Below are 27547 nucleotides of genomic sequence, written 5' to 3'. Positions count from 1 at the left end.
GAGAAATCAACTGTCTTACTGAGGAGCCTTTCTATATGTTGGGCCACTTTTCTCTTTCTGCTGTCAAGATCCTTTGTTCTTGTCTTTTGACACACTGAGTCTGATGTGCCTATTTTAGATGTCTCTAAGTTTATACTGTGGAGTTTGTTGAGCTGCTGGGATGTACTAATTAATGTGTTCATCAAATTTGGGAAGATTTCAGCCATTATTTCTTTATATATTCTTTCTGCCCCTTTTTTTTCTCTCCTTCTTTCTGGCGCTCCCATTATGTGTGTATTCGTATTGTTGATGGTGTCCCACCTATCTCTGACACAGTGTTCATTTTTTTTTATTCCTTTTTCTTTCTGTTCCACAGACTGGATAATCTCAGTAGTTTTAAGTTAACTGACTTTTTCTTCAACAAGTTCATATCTACAGAGAAACCTCTTATTGAAGTTTTCAATTTAGCCATTATATTTGTATCTCTAGAATTTCTAGTTGGTTTTTAATATAAATTTAATTTATTGATATTCTCTGTACAATTAGATGTTCACATAATTTAATTCTTTAGGCATGGTTTCTGTTAGTTTTTTGAACATATGTGTAATTGCTTATTTATGTCTTTGTCTAGTAAGTCCAGTGTCTGGGCTTCCTCAGGGAGTTTCTATTGACTACTTTTTCCCCATCTGTTATGGCCAAACTTTTCTGTTTCTTTGTACACCTTGTAATTTTCTGTTGAAAACTGGACATTTAAAATATTACAATGTGGCAGATCTGAAAGCCAGATTTTCCTCATCTCCAGGGTTTATCATTGCTTCCATTGTCGTTGCTGCTGCAGCTATTTATTTACTTTCCAGAACAAATTCTATAAAGTCTGTATTCTTTATCATGCATGGCCATGAGATCAGTGTGTGTGTAGAAAGCCTAGTTGTCATCACTGTAATAATGATTGGATAGTGATTTCTTTCAATGCCTGGAGCCAATCATTTGAGCTGTTGCCAGGTGGCCGTGTGTCCGCGTGCTGAGGGAGGCCCTCAGCACCGGCAGGCAGTCTGCAGCTCTTCTGTAGCCTTTAGTTCTTGCTTAGGCAGAACCTCAAGTTCAGTCAAAGTTGAAGGCTTAAGATTTTCTCAGATCTTTCCTTGCCATGTGCCACACATGTGTACGGCCTTCTACAATTCTCAGAATTTTTTGGAGCTTTTTAACCCTACCTTCACCCCTAGAATATCTCATTACTCAATTTTTCCTTCTAAGTTTCCTAGTCAGCATCTAGTTAGCCTCTACTGGTACCACTGCCTCAACCAGTTGTAATGTTAAATACTCACTGCTGATTGTTTTCCACACACACTCTGGGGACAGACTGTTTGCACAGCATGAGTTTGAGATAGGTCAAATAGTGACAGCTCTCTGGGGGTGGATTTTTTGGGTAACTTTAAATCACTTCTACCCCTACCTTGATTGTGAGACTATTGCTTTTAAAGGCCACCATTTAGGTGAGGATACAGGGATGGGGTAGATCAAGTTACAATGCCACAAAACTCACTATCTTTATGGAGATTTAACTGTTTTTTTTTCTCAAATAAACATTCTCCGGATTGATGGAAGCCTTGATTTAATTTCCAGAGTTCTACAGAGGTTAATTTTGACAAATTTTGCCATTGTCATTGCTTCATAGAGGAGTAAGTTTTCCAAGATTTTTACTCAGATATTCTAGAAGTGTATCCCATTTTCATTTGTTTTTAACTGAGTTACTTGCAAGACTAACTAATTCTACAGCTCCAGCCCCATTCACATAAGTGTCCATCTGCATGGCTTCTCCTAAAGGGAGCAGTGTGCAACGTGTTGTCAGTTTGTTGTTTTTCTTATTAAAATGTAGGGGTTTTTAAAAATCTGCTCATGAATAGCCCTTTGTCATATTTACACGTTACAAAACTTCCACTAGTCTGTGGCTATGTTTTCCCTTCACTTTTTGTTGCTTTAATGAAGTTGTCACTTTTAAGAATTTTCAGTATAGCAGTTTGTGGATGCTGATCACACGGGTGAGGCATTTAACTACTGTCTAAACCTCAGTCTTTGCTCTGACTCACTGTCTAGAACATCTGAACACATCTACTGAACCCCGTATACCAATGGATGCTGACAGCACTAATTAAGAAAATGCTTTTTAAATAAAGCAAAAAATATTAACTTTGACACTGGAAAAGACAAATCTCAAATTTCCTAGCTGACCTTGCTTTCTGTGATCATTAGCTACATCATGTTTATAGAGCCGACAGGCATATGGAGCTACTGATTTTATTTCATCGTATTTTAGAATGCAGAACACATTTCAGGCCCACTTATAGAACCATATGTGTATATTTAAGGATATGTACATATGATGATATCTTTATTTTAAGTACCTTAATTTGTTTTGAGTACCTACTGCTGTGAACCTCATTAAGGAAATCTTGGAACTGCAGAACTGAAATTTTTCATACCACCATCATCCCCTAGTATCTCTTTTGCACTTAGATTTTGTGTGGCAGAGTATTTTTCTGCTCCCTAGAAATGATCAATGTTGAAGGGAAAAAAAAACCCTCGTCTAATAAATATAGTCCAAATCACACACTTATCTGAACAATGGCCAATATTTTAGTCCACAGCAATCCATCTACTCATACTGACTCAGAGTCCACAACACAGACAATCTGCCGCTGAAGTCAGGGTCCCCAGCACACGTTCTATCTCCTCCCCATTCCTTGTTGATTCTGACCTACTTTTGTCCAACGCATCCTGCCAGTCTCTTCGCTGCCTGACTGCAGTTTTTAATTTTTACCTTTGAGTTCCAGGCTGCGCCTAGTGATTTCCAGAGAAACGCCAGACACCTGGCTCATCAGGAGGGGCGGGGAGGATTTCAGAATCTGTTACCCTATCTCACTTGCAGATCAGTGAGTGGCTGTTGTGAGCGTTCCTTCTAGATCTCTGCCATGCAGCCTGCATCCACTCCAGCAAAATAAAGTAGCTCCTCCAGCCACCTCTGCCTCCATTCATCTGTGTTTCTGCTTTCAGTGACACTCAGATGCTGCTGATGGTCACTACATATATATATATATATATTTTAATTGAAGTATAGTCAGTTACAATGTGTCAATTTCTGATGTACAGCACAAATGTTCCAGTCATTCAAATACACGTATTTATGTATGAATACCTTTTCATATTATTTTTCATTAAAGGTTATTACAAGATATTAAATATAGTTCCCTGTGCTATACAGAAGAAATTTATTTTTTTAGCTATTTTTATATATAGTAGTTAATATTTGCAAATCTCAACCTCTGATGGGCATTTTTAAAGCCACATCTGGAACCCTTGTTGCAGAAGAGTCTGAGAAATATATTTTCAACCTTACAGCCTTTTGGTTAGGAAGTTGGAATAAAGGCTGAGCTGGCTCACCTAATTTGTCTACCTTTGTGAGTAAAGAGTTCTGGAGTTTCAAAGCCTAATGAAATGTCCCAGCCCTTCAGTAGCAAACTTAAAGCAACCAAAATACTCCCATCTACCAGAGCATGACTTGTCCTTTGACACTACTGGACATTACCACCAACGCTGTCTAAGTCATCGTCTTCATCTGGTGCACACTTTCTTTAGATGTGTAATATCCTGATTAACAGGACATGCTGGTTTGGATTCCCAAGGTCACAGGCAGCCTTCTGCCTGACTTTGGTGTATATATGTTCATTGACGTGTCCTCTCTCAGATCAGCTAGAGCTGCCTGGTGTGTGTTTTGCCAGAGAATGTGGGTGCAGTGCTCCCCACCAGAGTCCTACCAGTTGTTTTATTGCAGGAAGAGAGAGAGCAAAAGAGACAGAACAGAAAGTTCTTGTTCAGCCTCAAACACAGTCACCCCCGCCCAGGGCTCTTGCTCTGGGATACACAGAAGTGCAGGTCAGCAGCGATGTGGCCTCGGTGTACTCCAAAACATGGCGTGGTTGTACTGGGCTGTGTCTTTCATGGACCCTGCAGAATTCTCGGCTTGTGAAATGGGGAACTAAGGAACTCCCACCCATGCCTGTAGCTCCCAGGGTTTGTACCCTTACTGGTTTTGAGGATTTGCTGGCAACTCATTCTTTTTCACCAGGTCATTTCTCGGCAGAACTGTCATTTCATTATCAGAACTGCTCCTTAAGTTCGGGATTTAGTGAAAGATGCCATTTTACCCTGTACGTTCATGTTCAGGGAGGAGGAGGAAGACAGCACAGATCAGAATTGCTGTTTTGCTTTTTTTTGTTGTTGTTTTCATAAGCCGTCTCCTGTTGTCGAATAGACACTGAGCAAATGAATGACTGTTACACTCCCATTTGAAGGATGAGGAAAATGACACTCAGGGGGAGGAGAAAAATTTCCTGAGGTTCCAAAGACAAAAAGGGATGAGCACAGAATAAGATCCCTGCAAATTTCTTGGCTGTCATCAGCCTTTAGGTCAGTGACAGAGTGCCGTGTGTAGTAGTAAAGTTGTAGCGTGCTTTCAAAAGGGTGCAGATGTTCTTGTTTTGTTGATACAATCACACTGTTTTGTCTGGGACTCTGAAAAAGAGAAATGGGTTAGAAAATGTTGGTTTCTCATCCTTGGTCCTTCCTCCCCCTCACAGATAAGGACCCTTCCATCTGTAGCAGGAATAAGACAGCCCCAGCCTTCCCGTCTCATGAGATCAGTACTCATTCATTTCATCCCTGCCCACCTGTAGGTGATAAAGCACAGCATGATGTTCATGTCCTGCTTCACTGATTCTTGTGAAATTAGGTGTTTGAAGATAGAAACTCATGAAAGGAAGCTGACTGTTTTTATATAAAGTGCAGTAATTTTCTTAGCAGAGAAGGTAATTGAGGATTTTCTTCATTGAAAGTCAATAGAGATTTCAAGAGCATCTGTATTTCTGATGTGTAGATTAAAATCAAAAAATCTAGAGGGATTACAGAAACACAAGGAAGACACCAAAGTGTCTTTAAAGAGCTTTTCTAAGACTGGGCTTGTAAAAAGACTGTTAGTTGACAGAGACCCTCTTCTCACCCATTGTCCTTCTCCTTAGGTTGCAAAGGGCCAGCGTTTCCCCTGTGTGCAGTCCTGGTGCTTCAAGTGAGTTGTGGGGTATGGTGGTGCACATGGTTCTGCCTTCAGTTTGTCCATCCTAAGTAACCCCTGGCAGTCAGAGGGCAAGTGTGTTGCAACCTCATAAACCAGCCGCCGTGCTCTCCGGGGTGTGTGCTCATCTCAGCTCATCCCGGCTCAGGTGATGGCAGAGCAGAGAGTGGTGGCAAGAGGTCAGCCATGAGTAGCAGGGAGCACCTGGATTCAGCTGGGGCCCAAGTGGTTAAGAGTTCCAGGTGGAATTCCCAGGACTTCCCACAGCTCATTCATTCAGCTAACACTTCTCCAGCACCTATGATGTGCTGGTGCTTCCGTTGTGAACAGAACCAAATCCCTGTCCTCATGAAGGTGATGTTCTAGTGGACATGAGAAATGATACACGCAGAAGCAGATCCAGGTCAGGACACATGAGTGCTGTCTATTTTGGAGTGCAAAAGGTGGGATCCTTTGGGAAGGAATGTATGATACAGGAAAATGTGGGGGAGAGGATGGCCGTATCCCAGGTCTTATTTAGGTCCCTGGGATGCACCTTGCCAAGTGTGGGTCCTTGGTTTGTACAGGAACTAATCCAAGAGAGAGCCACATTTCAGTAAAGGTAGATTTATTCAGAGAGATATATACTCCATAGACAGAGTGGGCTGTTTCAGAAGGCAAGAGAAAGGCCATGAGATGTGGGGTTTGGGTGCTCCAGTTTAAAGTAAAAGTAGATGCACACTCCACAGACAGAGTGTGGACTGTCTCCCTCAGCAGAGAGAGCAGCCACGAGGTGTGGGGTTAGTTTTTATGAACTCAGTATCTTCATATGCTAATAAGTGGGAGGAATATTCCAACCGCTTTGGGGAAGGTGTTGAGATTCCCAGAAATTGGGTCACCACTCACCCTTTGACCTTTTATGGTCAGCCTTGAACCTGTCCTGGCACCTGCAGGCGTGCCATCTAGCATCCTGCTGTATTTCTGTGAGTGTGTATAGAAGCTCAAGATCTACTGGGAGTTGACTTTTCCACCGTCTTTGTGCTAATGGCTGTGCCATTCTTTTAATGGCTGTGCCCTTCCCTCCTGTCTCATGAAGGAGCTCTGGACTGATTGCACAATTGCAGAGCAGGGGACATAGTGGAAAGAACTTCATAAGTGGAAGGTGGAAGGCAGTGTTGGCAGTAGAATTCTCAAGTCAATTGTAAAGTAAGGGTCTTCTGTTTGCTGGGGGTACCTGGTGTCACATTAGGGAGCTGTGAGCCTTGGGGACATCAGTGAGTGGGTGGCTCACTGTGTATACTGTGTTGCTTCTTAGGCGGCCCGAGGACAGTTGGCTTATAGGTGACCCATTCACTCAAGCAGGGGTCTCTTTGGGGATTTTCTGTATGTGAGGCTAACATGGGTCACATGGGGAGTAGGTTCCGCCAGTCTCAGCTTGGTCCACAGTCACCTAGTGCCCTCAAGGCTTTCATTCCATGGATGCGTCACCTCCCTCTGGATGGGGACAAGGGCACAAGGTGTGGGGCAGCTTCTCAGTGGTGGAGGCATTGCTGTGCAGACCCAACACTCAACAGCATTGACCCCTGGTGTTGGCCACAGTCTTTGCTAGTTGAGGCTGTTGGGTAGCTGAGCTCATGAGATGTGGGTTCCATGCTTCCATTCTCACCAAGAGCTCTACTTTTGAAGGTTCCGATCAGAGAGCCACAAATACTCCCTAGCCCATAAACAAAGAACACTCTCTTCCACTCGGGGAAGGGCACACAGAAGGAGAACGGATCATACTGAGAGCAGGAGAGGCCAAATCAGTCCTGCCATCAGGGGTCTGACTGACGAGCCAGCTCAGTTCCTCTTACTAGTTGTTTACTTGGAGGTTCTGGGTATTTGGGTGACCTGCAAGTGTCAGGAAATAGTACACGAGGGCTTTGTAGATTTTCTGGTCCGGTGTTAACTCACCCCATTGTAGCTGTCGTGCAAGGAAACAAAACCTGGTGGACAACAGGCCATGGCCTCTGCTCCCTGGTGGGGCCAGGAGGTTACAATGATAAGTACGACTGTGTGGGCATCATTTCTACGCTGAGAGGCCAGATGGCCTTACATATCTCTCATGCTGGATGTCTAAGTTGCAGAGGGAAACTGGATTCCATGCAGCTCTCCAGCCAAGGAGGAAACCAGAAGTTGCCTCCCTGACCAACTGTGAGCTCCTTGCCTCCACTGACAGTAGCATCTATAGCAGAAAGCTGGGCTGCCCCTGCGTTTCCGTGTAAACATCCGAGTAGCCACAGCAATGGCCTCATGAGGGTTGGTGTGCCCAAGGAAGCGCTGTGTGGGACAGAGGGAGGAGTGCCGGGGTCAGACACCGGGCGGGCAGGCAGGCAATGAGGGCATCTGTGCAGTGCAGGCGCCATGGAGCTGAGCCAAAGGGAGGAAGGTTTTGGAGCAGGGAACCTGGGCAATGCCGTGTTGTTCATAAGAAAATCCTGGTCTCTGGATCCACAAAGTCATTCACTTGATTCCTGACCCCAACCCTCATCTTGGGCAAATGTTTGAAGCTTTCTGTGCCTCTGTTTCTTGGTGTCCCAAATGGGGACAATAGTAGCAATTACCTCTGAGAGTCAGGAGGGCCTTTATAGATGTCATTTCATTATGCTCTCAGCAGCCCACGAGGACGGTTCTAGGTCCCCCATTTTACACGTGGCAGACGGGTAACCTTTGAGTCAGTAATCACACAGCCAAGAAGGGTCAGAACCAGCATTTGAATATGATCCCTGTGTCCAGATAATTTCTATTCTCACTCAGTATCACTGGAAAACTAGTAAAGCCAGAACAAACACTGTTGGGAAGTAGGAGCTTGAAACATGTTTTTCGTCTTGGCCATTGGGGAGTGTTGAGTTCACGTTCCTCACAGAACTTCCCAGGCTCCCTGCGTCTCCGGCTGCCCCTGGTGGGGTCTGCAGGGCTCTGGGCAGCTTCTCCTTGATCTCTACCCCAAGGCTCTCTTCTCTCTGCAGGTTGATTCTCAACCCTGACTGCTCAGTAGAGCTAATATCTAAAAACAAAAAAAGGTGGGGCCGTTATGGCTCAGTGGTAGAGCACGTACTTAGCATGCAAGACGTCCTGGGTTCAATTCCCAGTACCTGCATTAAAATAAATAAAGCTAACTATCCCCCACAAAAAGGAAAGAAGTATTTAAAAAACAATTAACAGTACAAAGGCCCCACTCCAGGCTGGGACGCACTATGTTTTAAAGGCTCCCAGATGCTTCCCATGTGCAGAAGGGTGAGAGCTACTCCTATACACCTTTTCTTTTGAGCTTGTCCACTCACACCCATTAGCCTCTTGAAACAGGAAAACTACTTGGCTCAGCCTAGAACTTTCTCCCGATTTCTAGACTTTTATTTGCCTACTGGACATCTCTCCTGTAGCCCACAGGCACCCAGCCAGAACTGAATCAGTTGTCTCCTCTCATGACTTGCTCCTCTTCCTGCCCTTTTTATTTCAGGGAATGGCACTATAATTTAGGACACTGCCAAAGCCAGAAAGCTGGCTGACATCTTTCACCTCTTCCTGCTCTTCCATCACACCTGTGGCCAATCTGTCCACCTGATGAAATGTTTTCTTCTCTCTCCTCCTTGCGGGGTCTCAGCAGGCCTTCACATGAACCAACCAATAGGTCTCCCTTCCTCTATCTTATCTCTTTCTAGATCACTTTGCATGTTACCTCTTCGTTGGAGGCACACAGAGTCCTTCGTAATATGCACCTGTGATCTCTCCACCTGGTTGCCTCACCTGCCTCCCACACCCTGTGCTCACTTCTAGAGTATTTGCAGTTCCTGGAAGGGACCTGGCTCTCTTTGGCCTCCCTCCTTTGCATGTGCCGCTCCCCAGGGAGAAATGGCCTTAACATTATGCCTTCACCTAATCACTTCTAGGGCATCTCAGAACTCAGCACAGTGGTTCCCTCCTCTGGGAGAGCCTTGGCTACAGTTCCGGCTCTCTGTCCTGAGCACCCTCTGCTAACTGTTATCCAAGCCCTCTTAACACGCCTCCTCAGCCATCATTTCACGATGTCTCCTGTGCACCTAGGAGCTCCCGGAAGCAGGGACTGTGTCTTTTTTCTCTTTATTCTCAGAGCATGGTAGGGACTCAGGTAAATGGTGGAGGGAACAGTAGTTATTCTGCAATTTCTCTAGAGTTGGGGCCTAGGGGTAACAGTCTCGTTGGAAGAAGGGCTTAGGGGATTTACCCTGAAGCCACATTTTCAATTAACATTTCATGTTGTTTTTCTCTACAATTTGAAGTTACGAGTCTTAAAACAGAATGACGATTTCTAAAAATTAGTTTACTGAAGATTGAGGAAAATGGCAGTTTTCCATATTTAAGAATATTATTTTAATTTTGTGTGACTGGGGTGGTGGAAAATAGAAATGCAGGGATTACTAAAGCATTCTCATCCCCTTCCCCACCCTCAAGTCCTTTGGACAGAAGAGACAGAGGGATGTGAGGGGAAGACTTGGAGGGTGGACTGTGCAGTGCTTTAAAATTGTGACAGTTACTTGTGCTTTTTTTTACTTTCTTTTTTAATGGAGGTAATGGGGCTTGAACCCAGGACCTTGTACATGCTTAGCACGTGCTCTACCACTGAGCTATACCCACCCTTCCCCCCAATATTTGAGTTTTTAGTGAGCATAATGTGCTGGTAGCTGGTACTTCAGCATCAGACACAGTCACCTGCCTCTGACCATCACGTTAATACCTTTCCCCTGAGCTAGAGAGCTAGTCTGTTTCCAAAAGTTCAATAAATTATCTACATTTTCTTTTTTCTTAAAAAAAAGGTATTAACTCATTTTTCTCTTTAGTATCTCCTATAAATAAAATGTGATTTTATTAACTATTTACCAAAGTTTTAAGGGTAATAAATATTAAGTACAGATTTCTGAAGCATCAGTCATCACTGAAGATCCACATTCTGCTGTTCTCCCTCTCTGTTAGTCACCTTACTTCTGGAGTTCTGGAAGCGGCCCCAGGCAGAACTTGAGTACAAATGGGACATGGCTGAGCAGGAAGAACATGTCCGGGCAAAATAGGAGGCGCGGTGTCCCCACGTGGAGATAGGTGAGATTACCCAGGAAAAGCGGGCGCTGTTTAGATGCAGTTTAGTCTGTTTACTTCTGGACATGTCAGCCTTGGCTGCATGTTGGAATCACTAGGGGACCTTAAAAAATGTTGGTCCCTGGATTCCATCAATGCAAACTCTGATGGTATTTAGTGGCCTGGGGTGCATTCTGGCATAGGGAAGTTTATAAAGCTCCTCTGGTTATTCTAATGTGCAACCAAGGTGAAGGAGCACTGCCTGGAATGGTGGACACAGAAGAGAAGTGTGGTCCTTCCTTCATAATAACAGTAAAAATGGGAAAAGAAAAATACTGGTATAAGTGTATAAGAGGCATTGATTTGTATCCTTTCATAACACCAAAAAATAAATGCAAAATATAAATTAGCTGCTATGACATAGATGTAGAAGGAAAGACACATTCGTTTTTATAGTTGACTCCCATTTTTTCACATGTGCCTTCATTATTGCGGCCTCCTTTTCATCGTAGACTAGGTGCCCCTTTGTCTTGAACTAAGTCCCGGTCACTGCTCCCCCTTACGGTTGGGATGTGCACAAAGCAGCATGGCTCTCATCCTAAAGTCAGAGAAAGGGTAAAAGAAGCAGGGAAACATTTGTTGAGGTGCCATCAGTGTTTGAGCAGTGTTTGAACTAGGCAATTTACATAATTGGAAATGTAAATTTATTGCTGCCACTCCTGCTGCAAAATTAAAAAAATAAAACTGTATATCTTTGTATCAACATTCCAGAGCTATGAAAAGATGATTTTTTGAGTCATTTGTAATATTGCTTCTTTCCATCAGCTGAGATAATTTAGAGCTGATGGTGATTGCAGTCAGCAGCAGCAGCAGGACAGTGGGTTGTGAGCATGAATAACTCTTGGAAAGAAAATGCTTTTATTAGGAGTATCTGAAAATGTCTCCAAATACAGATTTAATAAATTGAATCACAGATCTATAGAATGTTGGCACTGAAAACGTATGGAGGGAGCAGGTCAAACTCCTCTTTTTATAAATGGAAAAAAATGAGGTTCAGCTACCAGTAGAAAGTGACATTTGTCTTTTACAATGTAATAAGCTTCTAATAGTCCCCATTATGAATAGTTCCCATTGTTTACAACTGAAGATGTGGGTCAAAGCGTATGTTGGTGAAAGACTGTACATTCAGAGATGAAAGCTGAAACTTAGACAAAATTAGATGTTCAAAATGCTTTTGAGTCCTGAAAAATGAAAACTTATCATATTGGCAGCATACAAAAAATACTGAAGAAAAGTTTTTTGGTCATTTAAACTGCCAAGTTTAAATTTAAAATTGCCAGCTAATAAGTTTAAATTTTCATTGGAACATGCTTGTTGAAAAATTGAAGATAAAGACTCATTTCACTTGATCGTTGTTCCTTATTTAAAAAATTGGCTACTTTTTTTTTTAATTGAAGCATTTTACTTTACTTGCGAAAACATGCTCCATTGTTTAAAGTGGCCAGCGTTGTGGGAGTGAGATCTTGGGAATGAATTTGCCTAAATTCATATTTGAACACAGCAGCTTACTTCCTGAGTGATCTTGGACAACTTAACTTCTCTGTGCTATGGTTTCCTATAAAATAAGAATAAGAGAGTTGCTTCTTCATGACTGTGGTAAGGACGGGTCGAAGTAATGTACAGAATCTACTTGGAAGGCTTCCTGGCACAGAGGAAGGGCCATGTACTTAGTTACAGCTATTTTTATACTATATCTGGTTTTATAATCCAGGTAAATCTTGAGTTTTACTGATTTCATCCCTTAAAAAATTCTAGATATAAACTCTAAAATGGAAACTCTAAAACTTCATAGTTGTATCTAATTAACACATAAAGCTCAACCAAGAAACAGTGGAGACCAGTTAGCTGCAGACCCCTGTGATACTTTCTGTCCTGCATAGACTCTAAGCTGCCACTACCGTCACTTCTGAAATCAAAGGCTAAGGAATAGAGCTTTAAAGTTTGGCCTCGTCAGGTGCTCAGACCATGGCAGGGAAACTGTTTACTGTTCACATGTGCATTTTCAAAAAATAGTATTAAAATGAAAACTGTACGTATTTTGTTGTGTGTTTGACATTGTTAACAGAAAAGAAAAGAAAAAAAAAGGAAAAAAACCCATGCATTTACAAATAAGGAGGCTATGTCTGAAAATTATTATTTCTTTAAATTATGTTTAGGATTTAGTGACCAGTTAGGAGAAAAATCATTTCATTGGTGTAATCCCTTGAATAACTAAACTTGTTTTTTTAATTAGGAAGAAGAGTGTGTTCCATTTACCACCTGGGGAAAGTGTATACATATAACCCTTTGTGCAAGTGCTCTTTTTCTGGGGAAGAACCTGACACAGACTTTTAAAAATCTAATGTGAAATGCTGAGAAAACTGAAAGTCAAGCGGGGAACTATGTAGTCTCATAGAGAAAACTTTTTCCAGAGAACATCTGAGCCAACGCATGCCGCCACTCTGGAGGTTCCACAGTCTCTTCTGCTCACAGTGCTTCCCCCAATTCTTTTCACCTCATTTGTTCAAATCAGATCAGTGGTTTAGGATTCTCCAGGGTCTGATTAAGAGACCAGATGGAGGCATTAAGATTTCTAAAATTTTCCAAGAGTAACAACCTAGGTAAAATGCCTAAGAATAGCCTAACAGAAGGATAGCAGGAACTATCAAAAAATAAAAGTAAAAACTACTGAAAGGTATAAAAGATGCTTTAATCACATGATTCTAGATTAAAAGATCATATCTCCAAAATATCAGAAGTTATAAAATTCATTTGGGGTTTGTGAAAAAAATTATATTAGTAATATAATAATTAATAAGATAATGAGAGTTTTACTAGTTCAAGAATAGCCAGATTAAAAAATAGGACAGGAAGTCCAGATATGTGCTCTGATATCAATAATAATTTAATATGAGATGGAAGGCATTACAAATCAGGAAGATAAATAAAGGTTATTCAGTGAATGGAACACTTGTTAGCTGCTTGAGGGAAAAGAAAACATTGAAATCATACAGTGAACCATATATTGTGATAAATTCCAGAAACATTTAAAAAGTAACACAATTAGAAAAAAACTAAAAATAAATATGGATGAGTATACAACCTCTAGATGAACAGTAAATTTCAGAGGAAAGTATACAAAGATTTCCATGCGTCAGAAGCATCCTAATTTTGAACAAAACACCAGAGGATGTTATTTGTTTACAAATCCGACAAGGGGCTAATTCCTTCAATACATAGAGAGTTCAGATCACTTCAAAGGTAACATCAAAAAATCTCGGGAGCGTAGAAGGCAGAGAAAATGAACACACATTCACAAAGGAAAAAATAGATGTCACACTCCAATGGTAACTCACTCAGTGCACATCAAAATGAAATAGTTTTCAACCTCTCAAGCGACACAGCTCTGTTTATGAGGATGAAATGCCAGTGATCACCAATCCCATGCCTAGGTTACTGGATACTTTTTGTGAAGTATGGTTGATTTACAATGCTATGTTAATTTCTGGTGTACTCCTCAAGCCTTCTTAGAAAGCAGTCTGGCAGTTGATATCAAGAGTCAAAAATATTCATATGCTTTAATCCACTAATTCAGCTTTGAAAAACTTTTAATCAGGAATTATTTCAAATTGGCAGGGAAAATTCAGTATGGGTGCAAGTCAGAGACATACTTTTATATGTGTATATAAATATATAAAATCTCAGCCAAAATATTCTTCCAACCCTTCACAAAGTAAAATAGTATGCAGCCATGAAAAGTGTGTCCATGAAAATATTTGATGACATGTCAAAGTGTTATGCTTAAGATAGGCTTGAGAATAAAATTAATATATAAAATGATTTGTAATATACAAACAATTCACCATTCTGAAGGAATTATGTCTATAGGTAGAAGCATTTTTCTTATTTTATTTTTTATTCATTTTCAGAGTTGGATTCTTTTGATTGTAGGTGACACAATCAGTCTCCAATGTGTTTAAACAACAACCAAAAAATGGGGATGCATGGGATTTATTGATTCCTGTAAATGAAAACCTAATGTCTGAAGTCTGGCTTCAGTCAAGGAGAGATACTTTAGCCCAGATGATGTCAAGGGCAGCTTTTGTCCTATCTTCATTCTGTGTCCAAGGATGTCTCAGCATGCTGCTTCTAGGTACTCAGTATCCCAGATCACACATCCATCCAAACAAAGGGAGGTCTCTTTTGGCAGCTTCCTCTCTTGATAGAGGAAGCTTATGATTCACATGGGCACCAGCACGTATCTCCTCACATAATAGTGGCTCTTCCTGGGTTATTTGCCAATTCTCCAATCATGTGCAATGCCAATACAATGAGGGGTATTATTTGTCTTAAACTAACTGAGATCTACCTCTGGTGCTTCAGAAAGTGTGGGTCAATCGAGCTTAAATCACAGGACTATAAACAAAAGGGAGGTTATTTATCCTAAAGCAAATTCTGTGTCCTCTTCTAAGACTGGGGACAGATCCGGGACAGTAGTTCTGTCCACTACTGAGTACTTTCAAATTTTCTTTAATGAGCAAATGTTAAATTTATGATCAGAAAAGATGATAAATAAGAAGAAACTTGAGAACGGAGAATGGAAACCTTTCCTGTTTCTTAAGAAATATTGAACCCATTAAGTGCTTGGAAGAAAAATGGAAATGTGTCAAGTTTGTAAACTTTCTGAAATGAATTAGAATTGATTTCACAGACCATGTAGGAGACAGTGCTATACAGTTAGTGTGTCTTTGGGCTCTTTGAGTATTTCAGTACTTTCACTTAATAGTTGCTTCATTTGGGGCAAATTGCATCATCTCCACGTGGCTCTATTTCCTCATCTGTAAAAGAGATATACTATTACCTTCCCCACAGGGTGATTGTGAGGATTTAGAAAAATAGATGTGTGCTGAAGCAATAGTAAGCAGTTAAGGAATCTTAACTATTATGATTACTTAATACATAATTTAAAAAATTTATGCAGACTTTTAAAAAATGCATACTATTTAAATGGCCTATATGCTGTACAAGAGAGGAAGACTTAATATACCTTCTATAATACATTTTTCTCAGCCTTAACTAATTTTCACATTTAATCACACACACACCAAAAAGTTATTCCTTTCAGAAGCATGAAGAATTAACTGTGAAGAAAAGGATGATGAAAGAGTGTAGAGGAGGAAATAAAATGCTTTCTCTACAAACTGAAGGCTTAAAAACTAAGAAAAACACCTTTTTAAGACTTTGGTCACCATATTCATAGCTAATACTTAGGTAGAGTTATTCACATGCCTGTGGTTAATGTTCTAAATGTTTTCACAATTAGTAAATAATTGACTCATCACAATAGTCCTATAAATTGCTATTATTATCCCCCCCATTATATGGGTGAGGAGATTGAAGCCCCTAGAGGTTAAGAAATTTGCACAAGGCCCGACAGCTAGCATCGGATCTGGGATCCAGATGCAGGAGTGTGGCTCCAGGAGGGGCTTGTAAACACTCCCTCTGCTCTCCCCTGCAGGTGTAAGCCAGCCGCCCGCTGTTACTGTAAATAACATGATGTGGTTCACTTAGTCTTGAAATTCACATTCGTTGTAGCTTTCTCTCTGGGGCAGCCATCAGGAGCAGCCAGGGACACTGAGTACATGCTTCTGGACTATGACCAAGAAGGTAGATGGAAGGAAAACAGTTTAACAATGGGGTCTTTAATGTGCATTTTTCAGTGGCCAGAAAAATACCTCCTAGTGAGGAACTGAAACCCTATCAGCCACGTGCAAATTAGACTTCAGAAATCCTGGTTGCCCTTGGGTCCACACAGTCAGAACTACAATGGATCAAGGACATGAAACCTGTGCAAATGCAGGGAGTGTGAAAACCTGCCATTTTAAGATCTCAAGGAGTATGAAAAGCATGTGAAGCTTTCATCAGCAGAGACCTGCTGTCACTTCCACTATTTCCCTCAGGGCATGCCCACAGCCTCACTGGTCCTATTCAGAATGAAGACGACAGCTAGCACCTGCTGACCCCTGAATCAGTGATAGATTCTCCCTTGAAAGGAAGCATATCCCCTTCATTGGTTACAACTAGTTCATAATCTAAGTAATTCTATAGATGTAGAAGGGATACTTTCATTGGTTCTGCTATCACAGACTTCTCTCCAAAAGAACATGCCACCAGTTACTCCATTTTCAGCCATTTAAAGATATACATAACAGGCTTCTTTCTTTAGTGTAGTTTTAGGTTTACAGAAAAATTCACAAAAAGTGGAGTTCCCATATATTCCCTATGCCCTGCACACAGCTGCTCCTGCTGTCAGCATGTTACATTAGTGGATGCACTTATTCTTTTTGACATCTTTCATTCCTCCTCCCCTAAAATTTAACATGCCTGATAGTCACGTCTCTTGTGGCATTTACGTGCAATTTATATCACTTCTCACATTTATGTTAGGTTTATAGCACATGCATGCTTTCTGTTTAAGCGTGGGTTGGGGGCAATTTTCTGTGTAAATATACAATCATTAGTGAGTCTCATGCTGCTTGGTTTGGGCTTGTCAGGACCTGTTGACCATTGCTTCAGTTATTGGGATCATTGCCTATGGACTTTCAGTGTTCATTGTATTTTCTGCAAAACTTCCCAAGAACCTGAATGGAAGAGACCCAATCCAGAAGTACCTGACTGTGCAGGTGGGCCACGCCCATCACTGCTTCCCTCATCAGTTTTATCATCATGGTGACCCTGAACGCCATATATGAGAAAGTGGCAATCATGATGACTGAATCTGGTAAGCTCCTCCTGCAGCTGAGGTCATTTCTACACCAGTTTTAGAACCAGGTCATAACAGAGACTATCTTTTAGGCACTTCAATTCCAGTACATTACAGTCTTTAGAAAACTTCAAGTGGAAACGTATTTTCTCTAGCCTATGTGAGAAGTGAATTAGCTGCAACTTTGCATTTGTAAAAGGGACAAAGGAAGCATTAGAATGTCCAAGCTCTGTGTAAACTGGTCAGTGCTTAATAGTAATTTCAATTACATTAGATCATGTACCCTATTGTTGAAAGTAAATAGTCTCTGTATTGCAAACAAGTGGTAGAGGGTCGTGGTTCCAGTGGCAGATTTGCTTGTGCATTACGGAGAGGACAAGTAATCACACTGTTATGTGTCTTCCCCCCATATTGTTCCTGTTAGTGTAGCTCCATTCTCATCAGCTGTGGCTTCTATAATAAATGTTTCTTCTCTCTGGTTTATATCCCAGCGAGCGGCTTAGCGGCCCAAGTTAAGTGCTTCCCACATGCTGCATGTGGCTGGGTGGTTCTCCCAGTGGTCTGCTCAGTGGTCATCTTCTGAAAACACCAAGACCAATTCAAATTCTGAACTAGGAGGATGACCCGTTTTATGTTCCCCAAATACTTCTAGCAAGTTGACCCGTGTTTTGTTTATTTTCTTCAGTAGTCCTACCTTACTGCCATTCAGGGAGACAAGAGAAATATCATTTAGCAGGGTGTATAGAAGTAGCTTTCTGTCAACTTACAGCTGACAGAGGACAGTTCTTGCCCATTGGATACTGTTGTGCTTATAAATTTTAAGGAATGGATAACTTTTTTTTTTTGCCTTCTGTGATAGTGTGTTCATAGTGGGAGAAACCCTTGTAACAGTGTGTACAGTTGGAATTAACTTAGTAGCTATGTTAAGAAATTCAAAACTGCTTATATGAAAAAAGTGTGAATTGTGTGTATATATATATATACATATATATATATATACACACACACACACATATATTTAGCGTGTTAACTCATGTGTCCGTGGCTTTGATTAGGGTCTCAAAGCCGTTCACAGTTTTGCAGACTTAACTTTTCTTTATTCTAGCTGCAGAGCTCCCAAGGACCAGACTGACTATGAGAACAACCCAGCCATGAAGGTGTTCTTGTTCCAGTTTCTCAACTACTTCTCCTCGTGTTTCTACATCACATTGTTTAAGGGCAGATTTGTGACTTAGCCGGGAGATCTGGTGTATTGGCTGTGAAAATACATAAATGAAGAGTTGTGACTACTGCTTTGTGTTCTGACAGTCTAACCTCTTTCATGTTTTCTTTTAGTTGCCCAATGAAGAGTGTCTTTACTCTCTGTTCCTTAGGTTTTTTTAGGCATAAAATAATGACTTTATTTCATGTTAGAGCTATCTAAAATTTAAATGAGATTTTCTTTCTAATATTCCAGTGTGACCCAGGTGGCTGTCTCCTTGAACTGAAGACACAGCTGACAATAATCATGGGAGGACAGTCAATCTGGAATAACATACAAGAGGTGTTACTTCCGTGAGTACTCAGTCATGTGATCTTGGGGTGAGAACAGCCCACCCATCCACGTCATTTTCCTGCGTGCCCATCTCTAGAACAGGGGAGACTCTCTGCTTATTAAAGCTCTCCAGATAAGATGATCCAGCCAACAGTGTAAATGTACCTGCTGTTTAATAATTATGTTTAAATACCTTCCTTTTCATGTTTAACTTAAATCCTAAAGTGCTATAGTCTCTGCTTATTAGCCCATCACTGGGGACTGACTGATCAGAGCCCTTTGAGAGATGGCCCTTTTTGGGGCCGTGAACTAAGTTTTCCCACAACTTCCCGCAAAATTCTCCTCCTTTTATACATGCATTTAAAAATCCATAACAGGAATTTGTTGAGTGCCTAGTATGTGCTAGTCATTGTAGTAAATTTTGTGCATATATGTGTGTGTGTGCGTGTGTGTGTGTGTGTACAGTTTAATCACCCAAACAATCCTTATTCTTATCTTCCTTTTGCAAATGAAGATCTTGTGGCTTAAAGAGGGTAAATGATTTGCCCAAGCTCTCATTGCCAATAAGAGACCACTGTGGGACTCAGATGTAAGACCCTATCTCACGGAATCCATGTTCTTCAAAGAACAGAGACTCTATTAGGGTCCTAAGGCACAGGGTTACATAATGTTTTAAGAGATACTTGTCTAAAATAATAACTACAGAGGTTTTGACTTGCTGTTCTCTTCCTAAAAATGAGAAAAGCAGATGTTAGCAAAGGTCACACTGTCCTTTTGATTTTCACATAGGCCCGATCCCATATCAAAGTGGACAGTCCAGTGTTATCTGCAATTTCTGAACATTTCGAGGAGCTTACTGTATTCGCTTTATGTTGCTGTTGTAACAAGTATCCCCAAACGTCATGGTAGTAAGAAGAAAAAAGAAAAAGTCTCCACTAAACAACACAAATTTAACCTCGTAGGGTTCTTGAACGCAGAAGCCTGCTGAAGTCAAAGTATTGGCAGGGCTGTTTCTGAAGGCCTCAGGGGAACCTGTGTCTTTGACTTTTCTGGCTTCCAGAGGCCACCTGCATCTCTTGGCCTGTGACCTCTTTTCTCTCTCTCAAGGTCAGCATGGTTGTGTGCCTCTGACTCTGATCCTGTGGTCACATCTCCTCTCCTCTCTCCCCTCTTCTGCCTCCCTCTTCCTCCTTTAACGACCCTGGTGATTACACTGAGCCCACAACTATAATCCAGCTCGTCTTTCTTACAGTCAGCTGGTTAGCAACCTTAACCACATCTGCAACCATAGGCCCCCTTTGCCAGGGAATCTGACCTTTTCCTATGTTCTGGGGATAAGGACATAGACATATTGGGTGGGAACATTTTTCTGCCTACCACAATAACGTTTTTAAGATAATTTCTGGCTTTGAGTTTCTGTTCTCATGAAACTCTTGATCTCTCTTCTGTGTTGCCTTCCACACCAGCATTCTACTCCTGGCCAACCTAACTGCAGAGCTCACCCCTCTCTGTGGTGTCCCCCAAAACCACTTACACAAGCAGGCCATTCTGTTTTTTGGAGCATGTAGGAGAAACTCAAGCAACTTGAACTTTGAAATAAGAAACATCCATCATTTTAAAATCTTCCATGCCACTATAAAAAAATTTATTTTTTAACATCACTTTTAATTTTTAAACTATTTTAAACTTTGTTAATTTTTTAAACTTTACTTTTTTTCTTATCATCCTTCATTGTAGGCTCCAGAAACCTGCTATTCTGCCCACCGCATCCAAGTTCCCTTTCATTGTTTCTCCTCCATTCCTTAACCTTCCTTCTCTCTCCCTTCTTACCAAGTTTTTGTACAATCTCTTTATAGGGCAGTTAAATTATTTTTTCTTTCTTTCTTTCTGTTTTTGCCGAGTGAACACCTTTGCGTGTCAGTGTGTCCTTCCACATTTCTTCACAAGGGCTTCATCTTTCAGCTTCAGTATGGATTCCTGGGGTCTGTCTCTAAACAAAGCATTTCCCTTGTCCCCCAGCTCACCACGCCCCTCAAAAAAAAACAAGATTCTGATCTTTGCTGTGAAATTAATCTTTTTTTTTCCATACTGTGCAGTAGATAACTCTTACCCTGAGCTCACAGTCAGATATTTCCAGACGAGTAAAAGTAGCTCATGTGCAAATAATACTACTTTTCTCTGTGAAAAGGAATAGATCAGATAGAGGAAATACTTAACTCAGATTACTCAAAAGCATTTCCTGAAGGAAATAGGTAAATTATTTAACACTAAATTTTGTTGAATCTGGTTATCAGTGAGCTATTTTTACCAATCAAAGAGAAGGATATATTTCCTAAATTGTTACTGAGCAATTCATGTGAAATCAAACTTGCTCACATGAGCTAGTTTAAAGTAAAGGATGCATTATAGTATTTGTGGTCTGTTTATACCTTCACTTAAGTAAGCACATTGTTGTAGGTTCCAGTGAGCTGAACTTTGCCTCCATATATTTCTACTATGGGCTAAAATATTTAGGGAATTTATTTTGAATTATGTTTCCTTTCTTTGATAACCAGGAATCCTGAATTGTAGCCAAGATCGAGGGTGGCTTGTGTTTTCCTCACTGCCTCTTCTCTTTGTATAAGGTGCAGTTTCCTTCTTAATTTTTCATATAAAATCCTAACATGCCAAAGATCTATCAATTACACTTGCTGCACCAAAACTATACCCATCCTCAAAAATACATAGGAAGGGAAAAGAAAACTTATTAAAGATAGCGAGTATTTTCATGCTATTTAAATATGTCTAAAGGAACATAATGAAATGAATTTCACCATATCTCACCTGCCTCCACCCCCCCAATTCCATGTGGGTTTCTTGAGTAGGATTCTGGGAGCAAATGAAGAAGGATATTGATGCCGTAATCCAGGCTCCCTCTGGGGTCTCCCCAGCACTTGGATCGGCACCTGGTATAAAGTAGGTCTCAATCCGAGCCAGCTGAGTTAGTGGCTCACAGGCATTGAATGTGTAACATCAGTGAATTAACAGCATTCTTTGTAGGACTCAGAGAATAAGCTGAGTGCCCTCTGGCCTTCTCAGCCTCACATACTATTTTGAATATGGGGTCATTTCTGGGAAAGTTATCCTGTATTGACAAAAGGCTAGTACAATTCCAGGGTTAAGTAACTCACCCTATGGAAATTTTATGATAAAATATTAAGAAAAAAATTAAATGCCCAAAATGACATAGCATTGTCCTTTGGTGTTTAGAGAATGTATGGCTGTAATTTTCTTACTTTATATGTTTTCTACATTTTCCACTGTGTGTATGCACTACTATATAATAAGAAAAAGCAAATTTTTAAAAGAGAAAATCTCTCTTCTCCAGATATGATTTGGTTAGAGGATGAGCCAGATACATATAATAAGAGAATCTTAAATACATGTGTCCATAATTCACTCTTTAAATTCAGGAATAGGAAACTCAGGAATGAAATAGATTAAGAGAATCAAAGATACTTGTATTCAAGATTAGCAAGTAGGAGTGGCCTCAACTGAAATGATGATAATCTATAATTCAGGGATTAAATGTGATAATGAAGGTACAAAGACAACATGAAGTAGAAAATGCCACGTGGCAAGCACAGAGTAAAGGGCAATTTACTATGATTACGCCAATGTGTGGTCAATTCCCAAGCAAGTGATTGTGTAACCCCTGCTAGAGGGAGAAATCTTCCAGCCTTGGCTGGAAATGGGGGAGGATCCAGTGTCTGTATTTTTTAAAATGTCTACAGGTGCTTCTCATGTGCAAATTGATATCACTTCACAAGAACCTTAAACCAACAGAAAACCCAAAAGACCGAGGACAGTGATGGGTAGACGACAGCCCAAGCTTTTCTGCCACAGATGAGTGGTTCCACTCAGGAAGACTGAGCAAGAGGCTCAGAGTCTTAGCTAAAGACAAGCAAGTCGGGACTTCTAATATGACCTAATGCCACCGACGGGGGAGGGCAGTTCAGCACAAGAAGGGAGCGCCAGATGAGTTAACATGGAAGTTTCATCCTGGATCCATACCGTGATGGATTTGGGTCCAGGGGGGTAAAAGCCTTGCTTCCCTGGGGCATGGACCGGATTCCACAAGAGGCTGAGACAGGAAGTATGAGGCAGATAAAAATTCCCCCAGGAGACTCCCGAGTCTGGGTGCCAGGAAGGGTGATGGCCGAGCGCGGTCCCAGCCCCACCCGCACCGCAGGGCTCTGAGGGGCTGTGGAGCTGCGCGGCCCCGGCCGGACCTCAGACCTGCCTGCAGCGCTCCGGGCTGCGGCCTGAGGAGCGGCTTCAGCAGCAGGCTTGCCCCTTCATTCTCGTAGGTGCTGCAGTGACCTCCACCCCTGTGGCCACGGTTTTCCCAAGACAAGGGTCTAAGTGACTTCAACCCTATTTACAGGTGACCACAGCCGGTTAGCCTGTGCTGCTCAAAAGGAAGATCCCACATGGGGTTTTGCTGTGTCAGGGGGGTTGCTAATACCTGGCGTGTTTTGAATCATTTGATCCTGACAGCAGCCTGGGCAGTGGAAGTTTCATCTCCCAATTTTATTTCAACTTTTTTGTTGAAAGTATAGTTGGTTTACAATATTGTGTTAATTCTTGGTGTACAGCATAGTGATTCACTGATACATACAAACATATATATATTCCTTGTCATATACTTTTCCACTATAGGCTATTAAAAGTTATTGAATGTAGTTCCCTGTGCTATACAGTAGGATCCTGTTGTTTGAAACAAAAATTACTAAACAAAGTAACAAAGTAAGCAGACTAAACCTAGCCATGTATATGACACAGTTAAGTTTATCTCAGGATTTAAATGTGGTTTTGATCTCCAGGATTTCTTTATCAATTTATCATATGTAAAGTGCCTGTGGAATACTTCTCAGAAAAAAGTTTTAAAATCATAAGATTTAGAGAATAAAGAAGGAAGATAATTATACTGAAAAGCAGATATCAAAATATAGAAATGGGCATTTGTGATACAGTCATATCTGAATTATTGGAAGAACATGTTGAATAAGAGGATCCAGTGGTGGGTGTTTTAACTGCAACATTCTGCCATAGCAGTGAGTGTAAATCACCTTCTGAGATCTGCAACAATTGCAATTTGAATGTAAATAAAGTTAAATAACAAATAAGTCATGAAGTGTGGATTCAGATTCAGGGGTATCTCGAGTCCATATCCCCACCACTTCCCAGAGCTCCCTGCTCTTCCCCTTATGTCATTGAAAGAGGTGGGGAAAGTTTGTGAAGCGAAGGGCATGTTCCATTGCAAAGAAATCTCATAGCAAACCTGGGAGCATGGCCAGTGAAAGGTTAACGCTGAGATTAGAGGCCATGGGAAACAAAGCAGGGGCAGCTCTTTACAAGTCACATCATATACTCTGTGTGTGTCCATGTGTGTGTGCATACAGACGTGTGGGCATGTATGATGTATACCCCTGCTTTTCGTGTGAAGCCGCCTCACTGTCCAAATTTGAAATCCATCCAAACGTGCAGTGCAGTCAGCCGAAGCTCAGCCAGACGCTAAGTTGTCTGTTGTTGCTCTGTCTCTTCTGCTGAACTCCATGAGTAAACGCGCCAGCTGTTGCTTTCAGGGACAACAGCTCCGTAGGCTACAGGTCCATGCGTTGTTTCACGGCCAACTCTGATTTCCTTTCAGGACAAATTGCCATTTGCAAAAGGGGGAAGCATTTAGTTGGCCCACAAGCCTCTGAGTGAGGAAAAAACATAACCTTAGAGACAGCTCTGTTGGACAGCATCCAGGAGGGCGTAGAGCCCTGGGCTACGAGTCGAGGCTGTGTTTCTTTCAAGCTCTGCACTGAATTTGAGGTGGCATGTCACTTCTTTGGCCCTTGATTTGTTCAGCTTAAATTAGGTTGTTGGACCTGTTCTATCCAACGTTAGAGTATCACTTTTTTGCTCGGTGACCCTCCATGGCTCCTCAATTCCTTTAGAGGGAAAAATGCCCACATCCGATTCACGGCAGCCTCTAAGGCTCCACCCCCAAAACCACCACTTATTTCCTATTCACTGTGGCCCACACCAGTCTCCATGCTGTCTGTCCAGCGTGAGGAACCTCCAGGCCTGTGATCACTGTTCCCTCTGCCCCTCCTCTGCCCACCCCTTAGCCTCCGTCTTTGCCTTATCCAAAGGTCACTGCCCCAGCCCCACTCCTCCCTACCACACATTCCTCACCCTCCTTTATTTTCCCCGCAGCACTTATCACCAACTCACAGACCCTGTATTTCTTTCTTTTACTTATTTTCTCTGACGATTTTCAGACTGGAAAGGCCATGGTGGATAATAGCAGAGAAATGACTGTAAAAAAGACAAATGAGGGAAGGCATCTTCTAAAAGCTAAAATGCCCACCTGGAAAGGAGTTAGGAGATAAAGTAATAGTAGTCGTTACAATTTTGGTAAACCCAAGGTACGTAGTCAGGACTAGTTTTCACAATATTTGAGGGTAGGGAGGCAGCAATAAAAAGAAATTTATCCTGAAAACAAGAAATTAAATTCTTGGGAAGATGATGTGTTCAGCTTGAAATGTCAGTAATACTTTTATGACCTTGGTCTGATAATATCCTGCTTTATAATTTGATCTGTTTAGCAGCTGGGTCATGAATCTAATGGTGCCACAGTGTCGGGAGCAGAACAGACCACCCCACGATGGGAACGGGATAACCATCTGTATCCCATGGGCACACTGGGGTTATTTTATGAATACCTTGAAATGAGCAAGTCATCAGTGGAGATTTCGGTGTTGTTGGTTATACTAGAGTATGTTTTGGGTCTCAGAAGCATCGGTTACCGAGCCAAACAATGACCTAGCATACCGAAACGGAGCCCGCTTTTCTCCATTAGATGCAATTATGCAGTCAGGCTTTCAAATAGGGTGCCTGTGTGTATCTTTGTCAATATTTATGTTGTAGAAAGCTGAAGATTTACTGCCAAGGAATGAAATGGAATATTCATTCAGGTACATCTCCACCATTGATTCTCAGATCCTTCTGGTCATGTCGTCTAAGGATGAACTCAGAACCGTTACTAGATGTGACTCAGCTCAGGCTGTAGCCTGTGTGGCACAGCTGTTGGCTGATATCCTTCTAAACAGAGTCATGTGAGCCAGCCAGCCTGTGCAGAAAGCCTGCAAGAGCATCCTGCCTCATGGCAGCAAGGTTCACAGTGTCACCCTTCCACATCTCACACCTGCTTTTCACATTGTTCCTATTTCTTCTGGCCGATGGTTTCTGCCTGGTTCCTTGAGTGACCTCATGGAACATCACTGTCTTGAATTCAGGATGAATTTGCTGATCTGGAGTATCGGTAGAACACAGATCCCCTCCTTTTCCAATGTCTTTGTCCATTTCTGTACATTTGCTTGGGCTTTGTTTCTCTTTGGTTGAACTTGGTTTTGAGCTCTCAGTTCCCTTTAAATTGTTGCATCTCAAAATAGATTTCCATAGGAAACGTCATCTTTTCTATTATGCATGGCGCACATTTATCTACTAGAAGGCTGATGATGTGCATGTTTTGTATCTGAGCCCTTTCAGCTAAACTGCCTTGAATTAGTTTTATTTATTTATTTATTTTAAGCTTAGGAGACAGGAAAGGATTTTGGTCAATAGGCTTTGCATTTATGCATGTGGGTTCATGTCTGCAAAGGCACCCATTTGTGCTTCCTGTTTATAAGTCTACAGATAGAGGGAGCTTTCTTTTTCCTAAATTACATTCAATATATAAAATAATTGGTTTTAAAAATATGTATTATATATATGGAATCACATCTGGTTCCCTCGGTGAGTGAAAGCTCATCTTGTGGCATCTTCAGTCAGCTTTGATTTGTGGCCTGGTGTCTGATTTGAGTTTCATCTTTGCTTTTGTTGTATTTAGTGTCCAGGTTCCATTAAGGGTGCAGCTGCTGTCCCTGGTGTAGAAATTATGTTCGTTTATTCTGCTTATTTTCAAAATGACTTTAAGCCAATGACCTGTTACTCCAAAATGAGGCATAAATGTAAATATGTCTTATTGGGGCTATTATCAGCATTAATAATAACAACAACATTCTGGGGGCAGCATATCCTTTGGTATTTTAACACACACGAAAAAAGCCTTGGAAAAAAGTTATTGTTCTAATTAAGTCAAATAAAAGTCATTGAAAGGAAAAGTTGTACGCTTATAGGAGAAATTGATAGGACTTTTAGAACTTTATAGTCTGATTAAAATACCAATTAAATAATTCAGCCTATCTCTACCCTACATAACAGGATGGAGTAAAAACTATTCTAGAGAGATTGTTCAGATTTATTCGTTTTCCTATTATCTAAATAATCCCTAATGAATTAGAAAATTCAATCCATTTCTGAGAGTAGGCAGTCTGTTTTTCTGTATTCAATGCTGAAGGGAAACTTATTTTGTGTTCTTTTCGTTCATTGGAGATAGAATTTCCAAGTGCTTTTGAATTATTTTTGTTCCTCTAAAATTAAGTGCCTTTGGTGATGATCTCCTGTCCTCAGTTTCCTCCTACCTGTTTTCCCCATGATCATTAATGACACCCCACCTGCATTTTTAGTTATGCCTCTTAGCTGCTGAAGGGGGAGAGCTACTGACAGATGACCCTGGAGCCCTCCACCCGTGCTTCATTAGGCGTTGCACCCAGCCATGAACACTAGTCTCCTTCGCCTGAAGTACCTTTCTCTACTTTTCTTCCTGGAAGGACTCTTGCCAAGCCTTGGAAGGAAACCCTCCACATTTTAGAGATTTTCTGCTCTCCTCTCCAGGCATGAATTGCACTTGATTCTTGTCTTGATGATGCGTGATCGTGTCTGTGTCCATTGTTCTCCCCGGCTGGACTGATCCTGTCAGAGGCAGTAGTCAGGCTTTTCATCTTACCGTCCATGTCTGGAGCACCACAGCCTGGACCCTGGTTCTCCTACGTGTTTGAGTGACTTGAGCTTGGAGTTTCAGCACACTCACATACAGCTGTTAGATGAGTTGGCGGTAACATTG

At 41.4% G+C, this 27547-nt stretch overlaps 1 long non-coding RNA gene across 1 annotated transcript in view; it reads left to right on the top strand.

Moving 5' to 3' along the window:
- The window catches only part of LOC140694652 (uncharacterized), a 74290-nt gene that overhangs the window by 17297 nt on the left and 29446 nt on the right, over positions 1-27547 (top strand). Inside the window, exon 3 of the long non-coding RNA XR_012070234.1 lies at positions 18430-18527. This is a non-coding gene — a long non-coding RNA (uncharacterized lncRNA). The remainder of the gene's footprint in view (positions 1-18429; positions 18528-27547) is intronic.

The sequence above is a fragment of the Vicugna pacos genome, unplaced genomic scaffold, assembly GCF_048564905.1.
Source record: "Vicugna pacos unplaced genomic scaffold, VicPac4 scaffold_77, whole genome shotgun sequence".
Taxonomy (NCBI): domain Eukaryota; kingdom Metazoa; phylum Chordata; class Mammalia; order Artiodactyla; family Camelidae; genus Vicugna; species Vicugna pacos.
The sequence above is the reverse complement of the archived record's forward strand: the minus strand, read 5'-3'. Positions and strand labels throughout refer to the sequence as shown.